This window comes from Cucurbita pepo, chromosome 16 (genome assembly GCF_057944985.1).
Source record: "Cucurbita pepo subsp. pepo isolate OVF chromosome 16, ASM5794498v1, whole genome shotgun sequence".
In the NCBI taxonomy this organism is placed as follows: Eukaryota; Viridiplantae; Streptophyta; class Magnoliopsida; order Cucurbitales; family Cucurbitaceae; genus Cucurbita; species Cucurbita pepo.
In genome coordinates, this window is record NC_141813.1 from 2,683,924 (window position 1) to 2,706,129 (window position 22,206).

The 22,206-nt window shown below is 36.5% G+C and overlaps 5 non-coding genes across 5 annotated transcripts; all 5 read left to right on the forward strand.

Annotated features, from left to right (window-relative positions):
- Positions 1 to 237: 237 nt before the first annotated feature.
- Positions 238 to 319, forward strand: TRNAC-ACA (transfer RNA cysteine (anticodon ACA)). Its single transcript has one exon. It is a non-coding gene; the product is annotated as a tRNA-Cys (tRNA).
- Positions 320 to 828: 509 nt separating this feature from the next.
- On the forward strand, positions 829 to 910 carry TRNAS-GCU (transfer RNA serine (anticodon GCU)). Its single transcript has one exon. It is a non-coding gene; the product is annotated as a tRNA-Ser (tRNA).
- Positions 911 to 1,572: 662 nt separating this feature from the next.
- Positions 1,573 to 1,654, forward strand: TRNAS-GCU (transfer RNA serine (anticodon GCU)). Its single transcript has one exon. It is a non-coding gene; the product is annotated as a tRNA-Ser (tRNA).
- A 650-nt stretch (positions 1,655 to 2,304) lies between these two features.
- On the forward strand, positions 2,305 to 2,386 carry TRNAS-GCU (transfer RNA serine (anticodon GCU)). The gene has a single exon. It is a non-coding gene; the product is annotated as a tRNA-Ser (tRNA).
- Positions 2,387 to 3,037: 651 nt separating this feature from the next.
- Positions 3,038 to 3,119, forward strand: TRNAS-GCU (transfer RNA serine (anticodon GCU)). Its single transcript has one exon. It is a non-coding gene; the product is annotated as a tRNA-Ser (tRNA).
- The last annotated feature ends 19,087 nt before the right edge of the window (positions 3,120 to 22,206 follow it).

Sequence of the window (22,206 nt, forward strand, 5' to 3'; positions counted from 1 at the left end):
TTAAAAACTTTCAAAAACACTTCTAAACTTTAAATAGTTTCGTGGGTACCTTTCAAACTTTTTAAACCATCTTCTATTAGGTTTCGAGATTTTCCTTTGCTCTATAGGAAGTTCGGACTTACCCTTTATTGTACTCTAAACTATCGTGTAGGTCTCGAAGTTCTAACTCATTCCTCATTAAACATCTACCTTCGTTGTCCGTAGTGCCTCTTTGAGATTTGTTCCTAAAACAACAAAGTTGCTTTGGCTGAGTGGTTAAGGTGTGTGCCTACAAAGTACATGGGGTTTCCCGGCAAGAGTTCAAATCTCTTAGGTGATGAAAAGTTCATTTTTTTTTTTTTTTACTATCCAAACGCAGCAGCTAAAAGATATTGTCTGCTTTGGATATTGTCCTCCTTGGCCCGTTACCTCACGAGGTATTCACACCCTTAATTATAAGGAATGCTACGTTCCCCTCTACAACCCATTTTGATTTGTCATGACTTTGGATATTGTCCTCTTTGGCCCGTTACCTCACGAGGTATTCACACCTTTAAATATAAGGAATGTTTCGTTCCCCTCTCCAACCCATCTTGGATCTGTCATGACCCAACTTTAGAGAAATGAAAAGAAAAAATTTGACAAATAGAAAAAAGGGCATGAAATACAAAAGAATTCAAAATCAACCCAAAAAATTATAAAACTAATTGATGTCCTAGGTCGAATACAACTAACGTACATAGTGCCTCTAACAATTGTGTAGGTCTCGAAGTTCTAACTGATTCCTCATTAAACATCTACCTTTTTTGTCCGTAGTGCCTCTTCGAGATTTGTTCCTAAAATAAAAAAGTAGCTTTGGTTGAGTGGTTAAAGCGTGTGCCTGCTAAGTACATGGGGTTTCCCCGCGAGAGTTCGAATCTCTCATGCGACGTAAAATTCATATTTTTTTTTGTACTAGCCAAAGGCCACCGCTAAAAGACAATGTCCTCGTTGGCCCGTTACCTCACCAGGTATTCAGGCCCTTATTATAAGAAATGCTTCGTTCCCCTCTCCAACCCATGTTGGATGTGTCATGACCCAATTTTAATTTTTAGAGGTTTCGAGATATCGAACTGCGACAAAAAGATAAATTTTGCACACTTTAAAAGACATACAACACCTTCGTCATAAATTTCAAGTTCTTTACAAACGGAAAAAGGGCATTGTTTACAAAAAGAATTCAAAATCAACCTAAAAAATTAAACGACTAATTGATGTCCCAGGTCGAATACATCTAAAATACACACCGTGTCGACACCGTTTTGTGATAGTAGAGCTCTAGAGCATCACCCCACCTTGCCCAGTAACTGAACAAGGAAAGGAGAAAGGTGTAAGTATAAAAATCTACTTAGTAACCAACCTACTTATAGGCTGCCGTCGCTTCATTCTTCTACTGGGTTTCCACGACTTTCCTTTGGTCTATAAGAAGTTCGGGCTTACCCTTTACTGTGCTCTAACAATTGTGTAGGTCTCAAAGTTCTAACTGATTCCTCATTAAACATCTACATTTGTTGTCCGTAGTGTGTCTACGAGATTTGTTCCTAAAATAAAAAAGTCGCTTTGGCCGAGTGGTTAAGGCGTGTGCCTGCTAAGTACATGGGGTTTCCCCGCGAGAGTTCGAATCTCTTAGGCGACGTAAAGTTCATATATTTTTTTGTACTAGCCAAAGGCCACCGCTAAAAGACATTGTCCTCGTTGGTCTACCAGGTATTCAGGCCCTTATTATAAGGAATGCTTCGTTTCCCTCTCCAACGCTTGGATGTGTCATGACCCAATTTTAATTTTAGAGGTTTCGAGATATCGAACTGCGACAAAAAGATAAATTTTGCACACTTTAAAAGACATACAACACCTTCGTCATAAATTAAAGTTCTTTACAAACGGAAAAAGGGCATGGGATACAAAAAGAATTCAAAATCAACCTAAAAAATTAAACGACTAATTGATGACCCAGGTCGAATACATCTAACATACACACCGTGTCGACACCGTTTTGTGATAGTAGAGCTCCAAAGCATCACCCCACCTTGACCAGTAACTGAACAAGGAAAGTAGAAAGGTGTAAGTATAAAAATCTACTTAGTAACCAACCTACTTGTAGGCTGCCGTCGCTTCATTCTTCTACTGGGTTTCCTCGACTTTCCTTTTGTCTATAAGAAGTTCGGGCTTACCCTTTACTGTGCTCTAACAATTGTGTAGGTCTCGAAGTTCTAACTGATTCCTCATTAAAAATCTACCTTTGTTGTCCGTAGTGCCTCTTCGAGATTTGTTCCTAAAATAAAAAAAGTCGCTTTGGCCGAGTGGTTAAGGCGTGTGCCTGCTAAGTACATGGGGTTTCCCCGCGAGAGTTCGAATCTCTCAGGCGATGTAAAGTTCATTTATTTTTCTGTACTAGCCAAAGGCAACCGCTAAAAGACATTGTCCTCGTTGGCCCGTTACCTCACCAGGTATTCAGGCCCTTATTATAAGAAATGCTTCGTTCCCCTCTCCAACCCATGTTAGATGTGTCATGACCCAATTTTAATTTTAGAGGTTTCGAGATATCGAACTGCGATAAAAAGATAAATTTTGCACACTTTAAAAGACATACATCACCTTCGTCATAAATTTCAAGTTCTTTACAAATGGAAAAAAGGCATGGGATACAAAAAGAATTCAAAATCAACCTAAAAATTAAATGACTTGTTGATGTCCCAGGTCGAATACATCTAACATACACACCGTGTCGACACCGTTTTGTGATAGTAGAGCTCCAGAGCATCACCCCACCTTGACCAGTAACTGAACAAGGAAAGGAGAAAGGTGTAAGTATAAAAATAACCAACCTACTTGTAGGCTGCCGTCGCTTCATTTTTCTACTGGGTTTCCACGACTTTCCTTTGGTCTATAAGAAGTTCGGGCTTACCCTTTACTGTGCTCTAACAATTGTGTAGGTCTCGAAGTTCTAACTGATTCCTCATTAAACATCTACCTTTGTTGTCCGTAGTGCCTCTTCGAGATTTGATCCTAAAATAAAAAAGTCGCTTTGGCCGAGTGGTTAAGGCGTGTGCCTGCTAAGTACATGGGGTTTCCCCGCGAGTGTTCGTATCTCTCAGGCGACGTAAAGTTCATATTTTTTTTTGTACTAGCGAAAGGCCACCGCTAAAAGACATTGTCCTTGTTGGCCCGTTACCTCACCAGGTATTCAGGCCCTTATTATAAGGAATGCTTCGTTCCCCTCTCCAACCCATGTTGGATGTGTCATGACCCAATTTTAATATAGAGGTTTCGAGATATTGAACTGCGACAAAAAGATAAATTTTGCACACTTTAAAAGACATACAACACCTTCGTCATAGGTTTCGAGATATCGAACTGCGACAAAAAGATAAATTTTGCACACTTTAAAAGACATACAACACCTTCGTCATAAATTTCAAGTTCTTTACAAACGGAAAAAGGGCATGGGATACAAAAAGAATTCAAAATCAACCTAAAAAATTAAACGACTAATTGATGTCCCAGGTCGAATACATCTAACATACACACCGTGTCGACACCGTTTTGTGATAGTAGAGCTCCAGAGAATCACCCCACCTTGACCAGTAACTGAACAAGGAAAGGAGAAAGGTGTAAGTATAAAAATCTACTTAGTAACCAACCTACTTGTAGGCTTCCGTCGCTTCATTCTTCTACTGGGTTTCCACGACTTTCCTTTGGTCTATAAGAAGTTCGGGCTTACCCTTTACTATGCTCTAACAATTGTGTAGGTCTCAAAGTTCTAACTGATTCCTCATTAAACATCTACCTTTGTTGTCCGTAGTGCCTCTTCGAGATTTGTTCCTAAAATAAAAAAGTCGCTTTGGCCGAGTGGTTAAGGCGTTTGCCTGCTAAGTATCTAGGTCACCGGTCCGTAGTGAATGACCGGTGACCTAGGTCGTGGCGCGACCTCATAAAATTATGATGAGATAATATGATGATTTCTAGTTTGAACATGATCGAAGGGAGGTTGTTGGTGCATCCATCAGTACCATAGAGACACGTAAGCTTGGAGGATGTGATCCCTGTGTCCCGACCAACTATTAGGCTATCCGACGTGGTCCCACCTTCCGTCTTAAGAATGGGTTTATAGCACAATGACCCTATTCATGAGATCACTAAATATTCCACATAGTTGAAAACTCACACTACTGTTGGGTTTTATGTCCTAAAACTCATAGTTTGTAAACAAAAACATATTCTATTTTCAATAAAGTTATTATTGTTGTTTATTCAGTAAAGATTGTTATTGAATAAAGTGAACTTTACGATCATTAATCTAAATCCAATAAACTAAGAACACTCTAGCTATAGTATGATTACTTGAACTATATGTAGAGACATAAGAGTGGATCAAGTTCAAGTATATAGTCAACATGATCTATAGTATAAGGATAAGGCTGGGTACCTTATTCTGGGGACACTATGGATGCGGCCCACTTTTGTATATGATATAAACAATGTGATCACTAAATTGTACATGTGGAGACATGTGAGTGGGGGCGTCCTATGCAATGAGTATTGCATAAGATCGGACCATGAAGAAAACCACTCTCACTTTATAATGTCGTTTACTGTTGAGACTGATTTTCTTTTCATTCGATAACCTAGGTAACTCGGTTTTAATCCTGAGCTAACCATGAACTCCTGTTTATTCGGAATTATCCTTAGATTTGCATGGGTGAGAGTGACTCTAGTTCGCCGACTCAATAGGCCTCCCATTTCAGGGGTAAGACTGGGTGAATGGCTGGGGACGTGGGGTGCAAGATGGAATTCACTCCTACCCACTTTTAGGGATAGAAGAGAGGTAGTTCCCTTAAGCACTGACTCCAAGTCTTGAACAAGGGGCCCCACCCTCTCATTGGCCTGAGAGGGATTCGGTTTACTGGTTGGACCACAAACCAATTTCTTCATTAGAGGATCAGTGAGACATAAGGAACAAGAAGTAACTTTAGGGGTAAAACTGTAAATTGACCCAGCTCTAGTTACGAACAAACTGTGAAGGATCGACTTACTAATCATGGTTATATCAAATGGACAGAAATATATCTATAGTGAGGGGAGTGCAACTACTAGGCTATAGTGGAGTGTCCTAGTAGTTAACGAATGTTGGTTAACAAGGTTAATGAGTTTAACCGGTTAATCTTAGATCGTTGGAGCCCATGATCTATAGGTCCATTAGGTCCCTCTGCTAGCTCATATCGGACTAAACCATAGAACAGTGTGACGAGTGAGTTCGAAGTGTTCGAATTCAAATTAGGGAATATGCGCTACATATATACGATATATTTAACCGCATTTTTGTTTTATTTACGAATTAAACAAAAAGAGAGAATCTGAGATATTTAAATAAGATTTAAATATCTTAATCAATTATGTGTCGGAATTGATTGAGATTGCATTTGAATTAATATTAAATATTAATTAAATAGTTTAATTAATCATTTAATGTTACTTTAATTTGAAATTCATTATTCAAATTAATTGTTGAATTAAAATGAAGAAAGTCAAAATGTTGACTTCATTTAATGGAAAAATCCATGTTAATGGATTTTTGAGGTGTCAAAATTTAGTTTAACCAAACTTGCATGCTTGCCAAATAAACCCCACAAGTTCGAGTAGAATTTTGAGTGTCAAAATTTGGTTAACTCAAACATGCATGCTTGCCACATAATCCCAAACATTTTAGTAAAATTTTAAGTGTCAAAATTTGGTGATCTCAAATTTACATGAACATGCAAACATGACTCTTTAAATATTGTGATCATGGTACATGGAAGGTCTTCTTCTTCTTGGTGAAAAACCTCTCACAAACACTCTCTTCACATATACAAAATCCCTCCCAAGTTTAGTCACAATCCCGTTCTAATGATTCATGATAACTCGACCTTGTGCATTGATTCTATAGAGAAATATTCACGGTTTAAGATGTTCGTGCAACTTAGATCAGAAGTAGTTGAAAACAAAAGGCACTATGCAAATGATGTTTGTGTTCATGAGACTTAAACGTACCTTTCACTCAACTTTTTTAGGAAAAATTGTTGTTGTTTCTTTCTTCTTCTTCTTCTTCTTCTTCTTTTTTTTTTTTTTTTTTTTTTTTTTTTTTTTTTTGGTCTCTAAGTTTTTAGGAATAGGTTTGTTTGATCAATGATGTTTAAAAATTGTGTCCTCTAGTCATTTAGTTTTGAAAAATAGGTTAAAAAAATGTATGTTAATTTTGGCCTAAAACATCTTAATATATCATTTATTATTTAATAATAGTTTTGATTATATTTATTTGCAATGTTAAGTTATCTACGGTAATAAAAATGGAAGGTTATTAGTATAATCTGTAATTGAGATACAAGATAATATTGTTCTAATATATTAAAAACCTAAATAACTTATGGTATATATATGATTGGGTATCTTATCTTGATAACACTGTTGATACAGTCTAATTTATAAAAATTATCAATATATGGGTTCTAATTGTTCACGTAGAGACATATATGAGTGGGAGTATCGTATACAATAAGATTGTATAAGACTTGATTACAAAAAATTTAATCCTTCTTTATAAATCATTTAATTAAGAAAATTAATATTGCACACGATAATCATATTCGAATCGATCTTAACATTGAGTGAGTTATGAACTCCGCATGTGAGTACTTGTCTTTTGATTTGTATGGAGGAAAATGACTTTAGTAGCCCAAAATCTACCAATTTGGAGACTTGACCAAATAGGAATTTTGAAGATAGAATTTACTCCTTCCCATATAAGGCAGGTAGATGAATAGTTTTCTTAATTATGGATCTTATTACTTGAACAATGGATTCCACCCTTTCACTTAAAAGACTTAGTTTATGATTGGATCATAAACAAATTATTCATTGTAGCTTTACAACAAGTATAATTTGTTCCATCAAAATAAGGAGGCCTATAGATTTGTCCTTCACTAAAGCCATTATTAACATGTATTGATGTGAACCAAGAGACATCAATTATACAGTATACTACAAAAAAATGCTGTTGAAATTATCAAAAGATATTTTAATTCATGCCACATTGAAGAAAAATGAAGTTTCATTATTATAAATTTTTGGTGGATTACAATTTAGGGTAATTTAGAGTTATTGTATTTCATTAATATATTTTAAGACTTTTTATTTACTTTAGGTTACATTTACATAATGGTTAATTATGACCCTAAAGTATGAATGTTACATAATGGTGAATAGTTTCATTTTGAGGCTATATAAACCCATGTATGTTGTATTTGTAAGAAGACCTGGAAAATATAGTAAAAAAAAGTATTTGACTAAGTTTCTTTGCAATTCTATGTAGTTTAGGTTGCATGTTGAATCATTCAAGCTCGACATGATCAATCTTGCTTGTGGAGTGATTCGAATCTCAAACAAGTGTTCTTGCGTTGAGATATTTGATCAACAAGAATCATTCAAGCTAGACATGATCGATCTTGCTTGTGGAGTGATTCGAATCTCAATCAATGTTCTTGTCTTGAGATATTCGATCAACAAGGTAATCCGAATCTTACTCTTTTTGTAGTGATTTCTTATCAGGTATGTTGGTCATAAGCTTTAACTATAAAATTTATATAAAAAAAAAATCTATAACAACAACCACTCCGATAACAATTGAAGCAGTGAAGTGCATTCAACTTATAATCAATTAATCATTTTGAAATTGAAGAAAGCGATACAAAAATAATCTAAAATGATTGAAAATAAATATTTTTAGAACATACAAAAGCTAAATATCTTTCTAACATCATAATAAGAGCAATTCGATAAATAATCCTTAAACTATTGTTCTTAAAGTAGAATTCATACAAAAGACAAACACTTAAAAATAGTTCTTTTAAGTAAAAAATAATAATAAGGAAGTCAAGCTGGTCGCCAACCATTTAGACCCAAAATGATAGGATTCAAGATTAAGTAATAAAAGGAAGTCAAGCTCACTAGGTTTGGACTGGTCACCTTGGTGCCAAAGCCCTACGCCAAGCTCGAGGGTCAAAACTCTCTGTCAAGCTTTCTCGATGCTCTTTTTCAAAAATCAATCAAGTGATAAGATAATCTTATAGAGAAACAATTTGATATAGGTAATTTCCTTAAAATGAACCAGAGATCTCAAGTTCATAGTACGTTACGTTACCCTATGTCATTTTGGTTAATTTAAGCATTAGACTTTGTTTGGCAGCCGATACCAACGTAGACCGAGACTTTTTTGCGCATCAACACTACTTGTTGATATTTTTACTTTTATCCCTATTTCCCTTTTTCTTTAAAAATGTATACACAAATACAATCTTAATTTCTTGTTGTGTTATATCAAAGCTATAATTCTAATAATTTTTTAGTTAAAAAATTGAAAGGATAAAAGATTTGAGTTTTTCTTAACCTTAAAAAGGTATTAGTGTGAGAAAATAGAGCCAAATTTACAACAAACATAAATTTAAAACAATCCTTATTAAGTTAACAAATATACATTCGGAGTTACTTTCTCATCTCTTATCCCTTTTTATTCTCGGTTCTTATAACTTAAATATTTAACTTAAATATTTAGGTAGGTTGTTCTATTTATTTTAATCAGGAGTTTGAATTTTATTTAAAATATTCTAAATGAAACTAAAATTCGATTCAACGGCAACGGCATACATGACATGACTACTATGCATGAAAGAATTCATTTACAACGCATAAAACTTTATAATAAATTCATTAAAACAATATTGTTATGAAGAACATAGGGGAAAATAGATAACATGAGTTTAAGAAATGTCCTGATCTAACCTAAGGATCATTAAAAAATAACATGAATGCAACTACCTTAACCTTGGTTCCTTGGCCTTTAACGCGACATTGTCATCTGTAAATGGGTGTCTTACCTTTACTTGAAAATAAGAGTAGCACATGGTTTGAGTACTTTAATAGATACTCAGTAATTAATCCCACTGTTAGGGCTGGAAAATGAATCACGTGTAATATAGTGGGACCTATCATTTCATAAATGCATTGTGACATGGGTTTGGGCTTTGCTTTTCGGTCCGAGTAGGGTTGGATATGTTGTATTTCCCTATACACGACCCATGAATATGCACATTGACCACTAGGTGCGCTCGTATAAGAGTATTCTGTGGGCTGGCTCATCGAGCTTGTGCACATTCACACTACCAAATACCATGAAGGGAAAAGACCCGCATAATATCATAAGGAACATAAATATTGTAAGGTATGTGTCTATACTAATCATAACGGGGAAGTATCTCAATGCACCTCCCATTAATAATACATGATTTTCTAATGTCTCATAGTCATATGATACATGAAGGTTCATGCATCAAATAGCATCGAAAACATAACATTGTTCTATGACATAACATAATCCTAGAATAGTGTATATGATATCATAGCATCACTTGTATGCAACATAATGTATACCATAGCATATACATAACATAGTATATGTCATACAATCATAAAACATGATACGTGCAGGAGCCACAGGTAGATACGTCCATTCCATGTCATCATTCCCACCATCTATTTAATTCTCCATTTTCACAAAATTTTCTATTTATTTGTTGGGGATGAGGGTAAGGAATTCATCCCAAGGAATTGGCGGGGATCAGATTCTCCATGGAGAATTTTTGGTTTATTATTCTTTAAAAAAAAATAGTCATTTTAAATAAATTTGTTAATGTATACCTTTTAGAAATTGGAGTAAAACCACCTTGCTCTCAATTAAACTTATTTCATCTACCTAGTAAACAAAATATATTTTTCAAATCTAAGAAAATCAAAAAACACTACAAAAATAGTGATTAGTTTAAATAAACCATAATAACGTTGAATGCAACAAAAATAAAGCAACCCTAATGACATAAATAAATGAGTTCAATTAGAAAAAGAAAAAAAAAACTAATCCAAATGTAAAAGACATTTGTTATTACATAAATCAAACAAATATAGAAAAAGAAAAAAAAAAAAAAAAAAAAACTAATCCAAATGTAAAAGACATTTGTTATTACATAAATCAAACAAACGAAAGCAAGACAGCCAACCCACAGAAGCGTGGAAGACATAAAACCCATCCGGAGTTTGGAATAGAAAATATATAGATTTCTTAATCTTTAGAAATATATAAAACTTGGAAATGGAACTTAAAAAATCTTTCTTTGAGACGGGGCGGGAATGAGATGGGTCAAGCGAGTTAGGTGGGGACTAGAATGGAGAATAAATCTCTGTCTCCGGTCCTATTTATGTAATAGGGAAAAATTTCTCCTCACTCTTTCCCTCATTCCCTGTTCAAAGACTACCATGGAGAAATACATTTTGAACACTCAACTGATGAGTGAACCATTTTCGAGAAGAAGCAATAGTGAGTCAGCAACGAAGTGTAGTAAACTTTGTTGTAGGAGAAAATGTCTCTTTGTAATCAATACCTTCAACCTGAGTATATCCCTTTACTACCGGCCAAACTTTATAACGTTCAACAGAACCATCAGAGTTGTATTTAATCTTGTACACCAAACGATAGCCAATAGCTTTGTGGCCAGGTGGTAGAGGAACAAGAGACCAAGTATGATTACGTTCCAAAGTTGCAATTTCAGCATTCATAGTTTACTGTCATAATGGGTCGCCAATTGCCTCATCATAAGTTTTAAGTTCTGTCTGGCTATAATAAGAGATAGAAAAGCACGTTGAGTAGGAGAAAAACTCGAGAATGAAAGGTAATGATGAAGGGGATGCCTGGTGCCCGTGTTGGGACTTGAGCTGGAGGTTAAATAATTGGCTGCATAAGACATCCCATAATCATTATGCAAAGCTGGAGGCTGTTTGGTACGAGTAGAACATTAGAGTGGAACTGGTGTATCCGGTGGGATAGGATTAGAATTAGTGGTGAATCTGGAGAAGGAATAGAATGCGGAGGAGATGACAAAATAGAGGTGGGATAGGATTAGAATAGATGTTTGAGTAGGATGAATCATGAAATGGTAAAACGAGAGTCGAAGGAGCTAATGTCAACGTTTGTGAAGCTGATGAAAAAGGAAAATCATCTTCACAAAATTTAACGACGGATAAAGAATTTGTGAGATTGCATGTCATACAACTTGTAACCTTTGTGACCACAAGGGTATCCTACGAAAACACAAGGAATTGCCCGAGGTTCAAATTTTTGCTTAGGATGTACTATAGTTGCATAACATTTACATTAAAAAACTTTAAGATGATGAAATGTAGGTGATTGTTTGTAGACTGCTTCAATGGGTGTCTTGTTAGATAAAAATGGTGATGATGTTCTATTTATAAGATAAACAACAATTAAAATGCACTCTCCCCAAAAATTAAGTGGAAGCTGTGATGTGACTGAAAGAGGAGAGACCTAGCAACATTTAGGATATGACGATTCTTACGCTCTACGACTCCATTTTGTTGTGGAGTATAGACACAATTGTGCTTAAATTCAATGCCACAAGAAGTAAAAAATGGTCGTAAAGACAGGAACTCAGTCCCATTGTCTGATCGTACTATTTTGATAGTAGTATGAAATTGAGTTTAAACGAATTTAACAAAGTTCATTAACAAATGATGTACTTCTGATTTATGTTGCATAAGAAAAACTCAAGTACATCGAGTAAAATCATCAACAATAGTGATAAGAAAACGCAAACTAGAATGACTAGAAACTTTATGAGATCCCCAAACATCAGAATGTAACATATCAAAGGTAGAATGTGTTGTTATTGAGCTTCTTGAAAAAAAAAAACAAAAAAAAAAAAAACCTAGTTTGTTTTGCTAACGAGCAAATACTACAGTTATGAGAAAAAGTATCATTATTAAGATGAAATTGATCCGTTAGAAATTTAAAACGAGAAAAAAAAAATGACCTAGGCGTAAATGCCAGAAATTAGATGATTGAGATACTTGATTAGTTGAAGATTTGATTGGAGATTAAAAAATATGACAGAGACCTCCAAATTGTTTACCCAAACCAATCATCTTCTCCGTAGCCAAGTCCTGCATAACACAAGAATCAGGATAGAAGGTTACACAACATTTCAAGTCATTGGTAAGTTTGCTAATGGACAACATGTTTATATTGAATGAAGGCGTATTGTTTAATTTAAGATCAGGATTACAGAAAACATTGACGGTAAGTGACATATGTGTTGTCCCTCTATTAGGCAAGTTTATTGTAGAATGATTGCAGCCTTTGGTTCAATCATAACAAAAGCTTTGAATATTATATGATTCGAAGCTCTACTATTGAGAATCCATGAATTAGAACTAACAGAGTTAATGGACAATGTAGGTACTAGAAATAATCCACGAATTAGATCGGTCACGACTCAATTTTTGAGGTTTCGAGAAATCGAACCGCGACGAAAAGATAAATTTTGAAAAGACATACAACACCTGTCCGAAGAGAATACAACTAATTGATGTCGTATGTGAAATACAACTAACAGACATTCGGGGTCGACATCCGTTACTAGTGTCTCTTCTAGACTCATTTATAAAACCAAAAAGTCATTTTGGTTGCTAATTACATGGTGTTTCCCTCCAAGAGTGGATCAAAAGTTCCTTTTTTTTATTCTTTGTAACAACCAAAGACCACCCACTACTGAAAAGGATAAATTTTGCCAAAGTTTAAAAGGCATACTAACTCCTATGGTAAGAAATTTAAAGTTATTTATAAATGAAAAATTTAATGTGATCCAAATTGCTGGGTAGGTCTTAAAGTTCTAATTGATTCTCATTAACCATCTACTTTTTTAATCCTTAGTGTCTCTTTGAGAGATATTTATAAAATAAAAAAGATGCTTTGGTCGAGCGATTAAAACGTGTTGCTGCTAAGTGCATGGGGTTTTCCTGTGAGAGTCCGATTCTCTCATGAGATGATTTTTTTTTTTTTTTTGTAATAGCCAAAAACCACTACTAAAAGATATTATCAGCTTTGGCTTGTTACCTCACGATCTCATAAAGGTTTCCACACACTTATTATAAGAAATGCTTCGTTCCCCTCTCCAACTGATGTTGGATCTGCACAACACAATTTTTGAGGTTTCGAGAAATCGAACCGCGACGAAAGGATAAACTTTGCGCAATTTAAAAGACATAAAACAAGTGTGTTAAAAATTCCAAGTTATTTAGGAACAAAAAAAAAAAAAAAAAAAGGCACATGATACAAAAGAATTCAGAATCAACCTAAAAAAAAATACAACTAATTGATATCCCAGGTCGTATACAACTAACAAACACTCTAGGTCAACACCTCTCTTTGATAGTAGATCTCCCGAGCACCTCCCCAACTTCACTGGTACTTGAAAAGGAAAGGGATAAAGGGGTAACTATAAAATTATACTTAGTAGCCAACCTACTTGTAGGCTCTCATGCATCCTTCTTCTACTAGGTCTACACGACTTTCCTTTGGTCTATAGGAAGTTTCGACTTACCCTTACCGAGCTCTAAGCTACCGTGTAGGGCTCAAAGTTCTAATTGATTCCTCATTAATCATCTACCTTTGTAGTCATTAGTGTCTTTTAGAGACTCGTTCCTAATAAAATAAGAGTTACTTGGACGAGTGGTTAAGCCATGTGCCTGCTAAGTACATGGGTTTTCGTGCGAGAGTTTGAATCTCTCAGACGAAGAAATGTTCCTCTATTTATACTAGCCAAAGACCATCGCTAAAAGATATTGTCCACTTTGGCCCATTACCTCACGATCTCATAGAGGTATCCACACCCTTATTATAAGGAAGTCTTCGTTCCCTCTCCAAACGATGTTGGATATGTCATGGCCCAATTTTAGAGGTTTCAAGAAATCGAACCGAGAAGATAAATTTTTCACACCTTAAAGGACATACATCACTTGTGCAATAAATTTCAAGTTATTTACAAACACAAAAAAGGGCATGGGATAAAAAATAATTCAAAATCAACCCAAAAAATTATACAACTAATTGATGTCCGAGGTCGAATACAACTAACAGACACTTCGAGTCGACACACCTCTGTGATAGTAGAGCTCCTGGGCATCTCCCCACCTTGACCAGTACCTGAAATGGAAAAGGAGAAAGGGGTAAGTATAAAAATATACTTAGTAACCAACCTACGTGTAGGTTTTTATCGCTTCCTTCTTCTAATAGGTTTCCATGATTTTCTTTGATTTATATGAAGTTCGGGCTTACACTTTAGTGCGCTGTAAGCTACCGTATAGGTCTTAAAGTTCTAATTGATTTCTCACTAATAATCTACCTTTGTAGTCCCTAGTGCCTCTTTAAGACTAGTTGCTAAAACAAAAAAATTTGCTTTGACCGAGTGGTTAAGGTGTGTGCTTGTTATGAACATGGGGTTTCCCCACGAGTGTTTGAATCTCACTTTTGCTCGTTACCTCACTATCTCGTAGAGGTTTACACACTTTTATAAGGAATGCTTCATTCCTTTCAACAACTGATGAGGGATCTGTCACAACAAAATTTTTGAGTTTTCGAGAAATCAAACAACGACGAAAGCATAAATTTTTGCGCAGTTTAAAGACATATAATACATAGGGATCTGTCACAATAAAATTCTTGAGGTTTTGAGAAATAAAACAGAGACGAATGGATAGCACACTTTAAAAGACATACAACACCTGTGTTGCAAATTTCAAGTTATTTACAAACAGAAAAAAGGGCATGGGATACAAAAGAATTCAAAATCAACCAAAAAAATTATACAACTAATTGATGTCTCAGGTCGAATACAACTAACATACACTCCGAGTCGACACCCCTCTGTGATAGTAGAGCTCCCGAGCATCTCCCCACCTTGACCAGTACTTGAATTAGAAAAGGAGAAAGGGCTAGGTATAAAAATGTACTTAGTAACCAACCTACTTGTAGTCCTTTATCACTTCCTTCTTCTGCTAGGTTTTCACGACTTTTCTTTTGTCTATAGGAAGTTCGGCCTTACCATTTACTGGGCTCTAAGCTACCGTGTAGGTCTCGAAGTTCTAATTGATTCCTCATTAATCATCTACTTTTGTTTTCCTTAGTGCCTCTTCGAGATTCATTCCTAACACAAAAATGTCACTTTGGGCGAGTGGTTACGACATGTGCTTGCTAAGTACATGAGGTTTCCCTCGAGAATTCGAATCTCTCATGTGACAAAAAGTTCAATTTTCTTGTACTAGCCAAAGACCACTGCTAAAAGATATTGTCCGCTTTAGCCCAATACCTCACGATCTCATAGAGGTATTCACACTATATATAAGGAATGCTTCGATCCCCTCTCAAACCGATGTTGGATATGTCATGATCCAATTTTAGAGGTTTCGAGCAATCGAACTGCGACAGAAAGATAAATTTTGCACGCTTTAAAAGACATACAACACCTGTGTTGAAAATTTCAAGTTATTTACAAATGGAAAAAAGGGCATCGGATACAAAAGAATTCAAAATCAACCAAAAAATTATACAACTAATTGATGTCCCACGTCGAATACAACTAACATACACTCCGGGTCGACACCCCTCTGTGATAGTAGAGCTCCCGAGCATCTCCCCACGTTGACCAGTCTTTGAACTAGAAAAGCATAACTTGTAGGCCCTCATCGCTTCCTTCTTCTAATAGGTTTCAACGACTTTCCTTTGACCTATAGGAAGTTCGGGCTTACCCTTTATTGCACTCTAAGCTACCGTGTAGGTCTTGAAGTTCTAATTGAAAACTCATTAATCATCTACCTTTGGTGTACCTAGTGATTCTTCGAGATTCATTCCTAAAACAAAAAAGTAACTTCGGCTAAGTGGTTAAGGCGTGTGCTTGCTAAGTATATGGAGTTTTATTGCGAGAGTTGAACTCTTTTAGGCCACGAAAAGGTCCCCTTTTTTTTTTTTTTTTTTTTTTTTTGTAGTAGCCAAAGGCCACCGCTAAAAGATATTGACCGCTTTTGCCGGTTACCTCATGATTCACACCCTTATTATAAGGAATGCTTGGTTTCCCTTCCCAACAAATGTTGGATCGGTCGAAAAGATCAATTTTGCACACTTTAAAAGACTTACAACACCTGTGTGGGCCTCGCATACAAAAGAATTTAAAATCAACGAAAAAAATTACACAACTAACTGATGTCCCAAGTCAAATACAACTAACATACACTCCAGGTCGCACCACTTTGTGATAGCAGTGCTCCCGAGAATTTTCTCACCTTAACCAGTATTTGAAATAGTAAACAACCTACTTGTAGGCCATCCTTGCTTCCTTCTTCTACTAGGTTTCCACGACTTTCCTTTGGGCTATAGGAAGTTTGGGCTTATCCTTTACTGCGCTTTAAGCTACCGTGTAGGTCTCGAAGTTCTAATTGAATCCTCATTAATCATCTACCTTTGTTGTCCTTCGTGCGTCTTCGAGATTGGTTCGTAAAACAAAAAAGTTGCTTTGGATGAGTGGTTAAGGCTTGTGCCATGCTAAGTACATGGAATTTCCTCGCAAGAGTTTGAATCTCCTAGTCAACGAAAAGTTCATTTTTTCTGTACTAGCCACTTTAAAAGACATAGAAAACCTGTGTCGCAAATTTCAAGTTATTTACAGACAGAAACTCCAGGTCGACACCCCTCTGTGATAGTAGAGCTTTCGAGCATCTCCCCACCTTGACCAGTACTGAACTAGAAAAGGAGAAAGGTGTAAGTATAAAAATCGACACCCCTCTGTGATAGTAGAGCTTTCGAGCATCTCCTCACCTTGACCAGTACTTGAACTAAAAAAGGAGAAAGGTGTAAGTATAAAAATATACTTAGTAACCAACCTACTTGTAGGCCCTCATTGCTTCTTCCTTCCACTAGGTTTCCACGACATTCCTTTGGTCTGTAGGAAGTTTGGGATTACCCTTTACTACGCTCTAAGCTACCGTGTAGGTCCCGAAGTTCTAATTGATTCCTCACTAATCATCTACTCTTGTTGTCCTTAGTACCTCTTCGAGATTCATTCTTAAAAAAAAAAGTTGCTTTGGCCGAGTGGTTAAGGTAAGTACATGGGATTTCCTCATGAGAGTTCGAAATCTACCAGGCCACTAAAAGTTCATATTTTTGTACTAGCCAAAGGCCACCAATAAAACATGTTGCCCACTTGGGCCCAAGTATTCACACCTTGTTATAAGGACTTCTTCGTTCACCTTATAAATTTTGCACACTTTAAAAGACATACAACACCAATCAACCAAAAAAATTATACAACTAATTGAACTAAAATAATTTCTTTCACTTCTGAAGCCCAATAATTCGGTTAGGAGTTAGGACACTAAGATTTAAGGTCATTTCTTCACTTTGGTCTCCATTTCTAAGTTCGTAGCCTTCGTAGTAGCTTCATCGATGTTACCTACCAAATAAGATGAAGCTACCTACCAAATAAAAGCCTGTTCGGGAAGACCATCTAATTCTTCGGAAAAAATTAATTTAAACCCTCTAAGAATTCCCTCCAACTATTATTGAAAAATAACTAATAAAATTTCGTGGAGTTGAAGGGAAATATCCCAATACATGTCTTATTTTTCAATAAGACATATTTGCAGCAAAAACTAAGACCATTCCAATGCTCCTTTTCGCCATGCATAAACTAAACCGACAATTAGGATAAGCACGAAAATTAAAGCTTCTAAAAGACGGATACCCCTAATACATCAAAACTCATTGCCCATGGATAAAGAAAAACATTTTGCACACTTTAAAAGACATACAACACCTATGTCATAAATTCCAAGATATTTACAAATGGAAAAAAGGGCTTGGGATAGAAAAGAATACAAAATCAACCAAAAAAATTATATAACTAATTGATGTCCCAGGTCGAATACAACTAACATACACTCTGGGTCGACAACCCTATGTGATAGTAGAGCTTCTGTGCATCTCCCCACCTTGACCAGTACATGAACTAGAAAAGGAGAAAGGTGTAAGTATAAAAATATACTTAGTAACAACCCTACATGTAGGCCCTCATCGCTTGCTTCTTCAACTAGGTTTCCACCACTTTCCTTTGATCTATAGGAAGTTCGGGCTTATCCTTTACTGCGCTCTAGGCTACCTTGTAGGTCCTGAAGTTCTAATTGATTCCTAATTAATCATCTACCTTTGTTGTCCCTAGTGTCTCTTCAAGATTCGTTCCAAAAAACAAAAAAGTCGCTTTAGTCAAGTGGTTAAGGCGTGTGCCTACTAAGTACATAGGATTTTCCCGCGAGAGTTTGAATCTCTTCGGCGACGAAAAGTTCATTTTTTTGTACTAGCCAAAGGTCATCGTTAAAAGATATTGGAAAAGATAAATTTTAACACTTTAAAAGACATACAACACCTATGTCAGAAATTTCAAGTTCTTTACAAACCGAAAACAAAATCAACCCAAAAAATTATACAACTTATTGATGTCCCACGTCGAATTCAACTAACATACACTCCGATTCGACACCCCTCTATGATAGTAGAGCTCTCGAGCATCTCCCCACATTGACCAGTACCTGAACTAGAAAAGAAGAAAGGTGTAAGTATAAAAATATACTTAGTAACCATCCTACTTGTAAGCCGTCATCGCTTCCTTCTTCTACTAGGTTTCCACGACTTTCCTTTTGTTATCTTGGAAGTTCGGGCTTAGTCTTTATTGCGCTCTAAGCTACCGTTTAGGTCTAGAAGTTCTAATTGATTCCTCATTAATCATCTACCTTTGTTGTCCCTAGTTCTCTTCGAGGTTCATTCCTAAAATAAAAAAGTTGCTTTGGTTGAGTGGTTAAGGTGTTTGCTAGCTTAGTACATGGGTTCTCCCCGTGAGAGTTCAAATCTCTTGAGCAACGAAAAGTTCAATTTTTTGTACTAAAAAGGGCTTGGGATACAAAAGAATTAAAAATCAACTCAAAAAATTATCCCAAGCATCTACTAGGTTTCCACTGCTTCCTTCTTCTACTAGGTTTCCACCGCTTCCTTCTTCTACTAGGTTTCCACCGCTTCCTTCTTCTACTAGGTTTCCACCGCTTCCTTCTTCTACTAGGTTTCCACCGCTTCCTTCTTCTACTAGGTTTCCACCGCTTCCTTCTTCTACTAGGTTTCCACCGCTTCCTTCTTCTACTAGGTTTCCACCGCTTCCTTCTTCTACTAGGTTTCCACCGCTTCCTTCTTCTACTAGGTTTCCACCGCTTCCTTCTTCTACTAGGTTTCCACCGCTTCCTTCTTCTACTAGGTTTCCACCGCTTCCTTCTTCTACTAGGTTTCCACCGCTTCCTTCTTCTACTAGGTTTCCACCGCTTCCTTCTTCTACTAGGTTTCCACCGCTTCCTTCTTCTACTAGGTTTCCACCGCTTCCTTCTTCTACTAGGTTTCCACCGCTTCCTTCTTCTACTAGGTTTCCACGACTTTCCTTTGGTCTATGCGTGTAAGTAGGCCCTCATCGCTTCCTTCTTCTACTAGGTTTTCACGACTTTCCTTTGGTCTATGCGTGTAAGTAGGCCCTCATCGCTTCCTTCTTCTACTATGTTTTCACGACTTTCCTTTGGTCTATACGTGTAAGTAGGCCCTCATCGCTTCCTTCTTCTACTAGGTTTCCACGACTTTCCTTTGGTCTATAGAAAGTTTGGGCTTACCCCTTATTGCGCTCTAAGCTACCATGTAGGTCCCAAATTTCTAATTTATTCCTCATTAATCATTCACCTTTGTTGTCCCTAGTGTCTCTTCAAGATTCATTCCTTAAAAAACAAAAAGGTTGCTTTGGTTGAGTGGTTAATGCGTGTGCTTGCTAAGTAAATGAGATTTTTCGTGAGAGTTTGAATCTCTTAGGCGATGAAAAGTTCATTTTTTTGTAATTTTTTTTTACTAGGAACAAGCCACCCCTAAAAGATAATGTCCACTTTGGCCCGTTACCTTACGGTCTCATAGAGGTGTTCACACACTTATATATGGGATGTTTCGTTCCCCTCTCAAACCGATTTTGGATCTGGGATCGAATTGCGATGAAAAGATAAATTTTTTTACACTTAAAAAGACATAAAACACCTGTGTTAGAAATTTCAAGTTATTTACAAACGGGAAAAAGGGCTTGGGATATAAAAGAATTCAAAAATCAACCCAAAAAATTATACAACTAATATATGTCCTAGGTCGAATACAACTAACATACACTCCGGATCGACACCTCTTTGTGATTGTAGAGCTCCCCAGCATCTCCCCACCTTGACCAGTACCTGAACTAAAAAAATTTGAAAGGTGTAAATATAAAAATATACTTGGTAACCATCCTACTTGTAGGCCCTCATCGCTTCCTTCTTCTACTAGGTCTCCACAACTTTTCTTTGGTCTATAGGAAGTTTGGGATTACCCTTTACTGCGCTCTGAGCTACTGTGTAGGTCCCGAAGTTCTAATTGATTCCTCATTAATTATCTACCTTTGTTATCCCTAGTGCCTCTTTGATATTCATTCCTTAAAAAAAAAGTCACTTTGGTCGAGTGGTTAAGGCATGTGCCTGCTAAGTACATATGGATTCCCTCCGAGAGTTCAAAATTCTTAGGCGACATAACGTTCTATTTTTGTACTAGCCAAAGGCCACCGCTAAAAGATATTGTCCAATTTGGGGCTCGTTACCTCACGATCTCATAGAGGTATTCACACCTTTACATATTTGGAATGCTTCGTTCCCCTCTCAAACCTATGTTGGAGGTCTCATAGAGGTATTCACACCTTTATATATTTGGAATGCTTCGTTCCCCTCTCAAACTGATGTTGAATCTTGGATCCAACTGCAATGAAAAGATAAAATTTTCACACTTTAAAAGATATATAACACCTTTTTTCGAAATTTCAAGTTATTTACAAACACGAAAAAGGGCTTGGGATACAAAAGAATTCAAAATCATCCAAAAAAATTATACAACCAATAGATGTCCCATGTCGAATAAAACTAAAATACACTCCAGGTCGACACCTTGACCAGTACTTGAACTAAAAGAGGAGAAAGGTGGAAGTATAAAAATATACTTAGTAACCAACCTCCTTGTAGGCTCTCATCGCTTCTTTCTTCTACTAGGTTTCCACGACTTTCCTTTGGTCTATAGGAAGTTTGGGCTTACCCTTTATTGCGCCCTAAAGCTACCATGTAGGTCCCAAATTTCTAATTTATTCCTCATTAATCATTTACCTTTGTTGTCCCTAGTGTCTCTTCAAGATTCATTCCTTAAAAAAAAAAAGTTGCTATGGCGGAGTGGTTTACGCGTGTGCCTGTTAAGTACATGGGATTTCTCCGCGAGAGTTCGAATTTTTCAGGCGACGAAAAGTTCATTTTTTTGTACTAGCCACAGGCCACCGCTAAAAGATAATGTTAGCTTTGGCCCGTTACCTCACGATCTCGTAGTGGTATTCACACCCTTATATATGGAATGCTTCGTTCCCCTCTCAAATCGATCTTTGATCTGGGATCGAACTGCGATGAAAAGATAAATTTTTTTACACTTTAAACGACATAGAACACCTATGTCAGAAATTTCGAGTTATTTACAAACGGGAAAAAGGGTTTCGGATTCAAAAAAATTCAAAATCAACCAAAAAATTATACAACTAATAGATGTCCTAGGTCGAATACAACTAACATACACTCCGGGTCGAGACCCCTTTGTGATACTAGATCTCCCCCAATATCTCCCCACCTTGACGAGTACCTAAACTAAAAAATTTGAAAGGGGTAAGTATAAAAATATACTTAGTAACCATCCTACTTGTAGGCCTTCATTGCTTCCTTCTTCTTCCACAACTTTTCTTTGGTCTATAGGAAGTTCGGGCGTACCCTTTACTGCGCTCTAAGCTACCGTATAGGTTCCGAAGTTCTAATTGATTCCTCATTAATCATCTACCTTTGTTATCCCTAGTGCCTCTTTGAGATTCATTCCTTAGAAAAAAAAGTTGCTTTGGCCTAGTGTTTAAGATGTGTGCTTGCGAAGTACGTGGGGTTTCCCTGCGAGATTTCGAATCTCTCAGGTGACGAAAAGTTCAATTTTTTGTACTAGCCAAAGGCCACCGCTAAAAGATATTGTCAACTTTGGGGCCCGTTACCCCACAGTCTCATAGAGGTATTCACACCCTTATATGTGGAATGCTTCGTTTCTTGAATCTGGGATCGAACTGTGATGAAAAGATAAAATTTTCACACTTTAAAAGA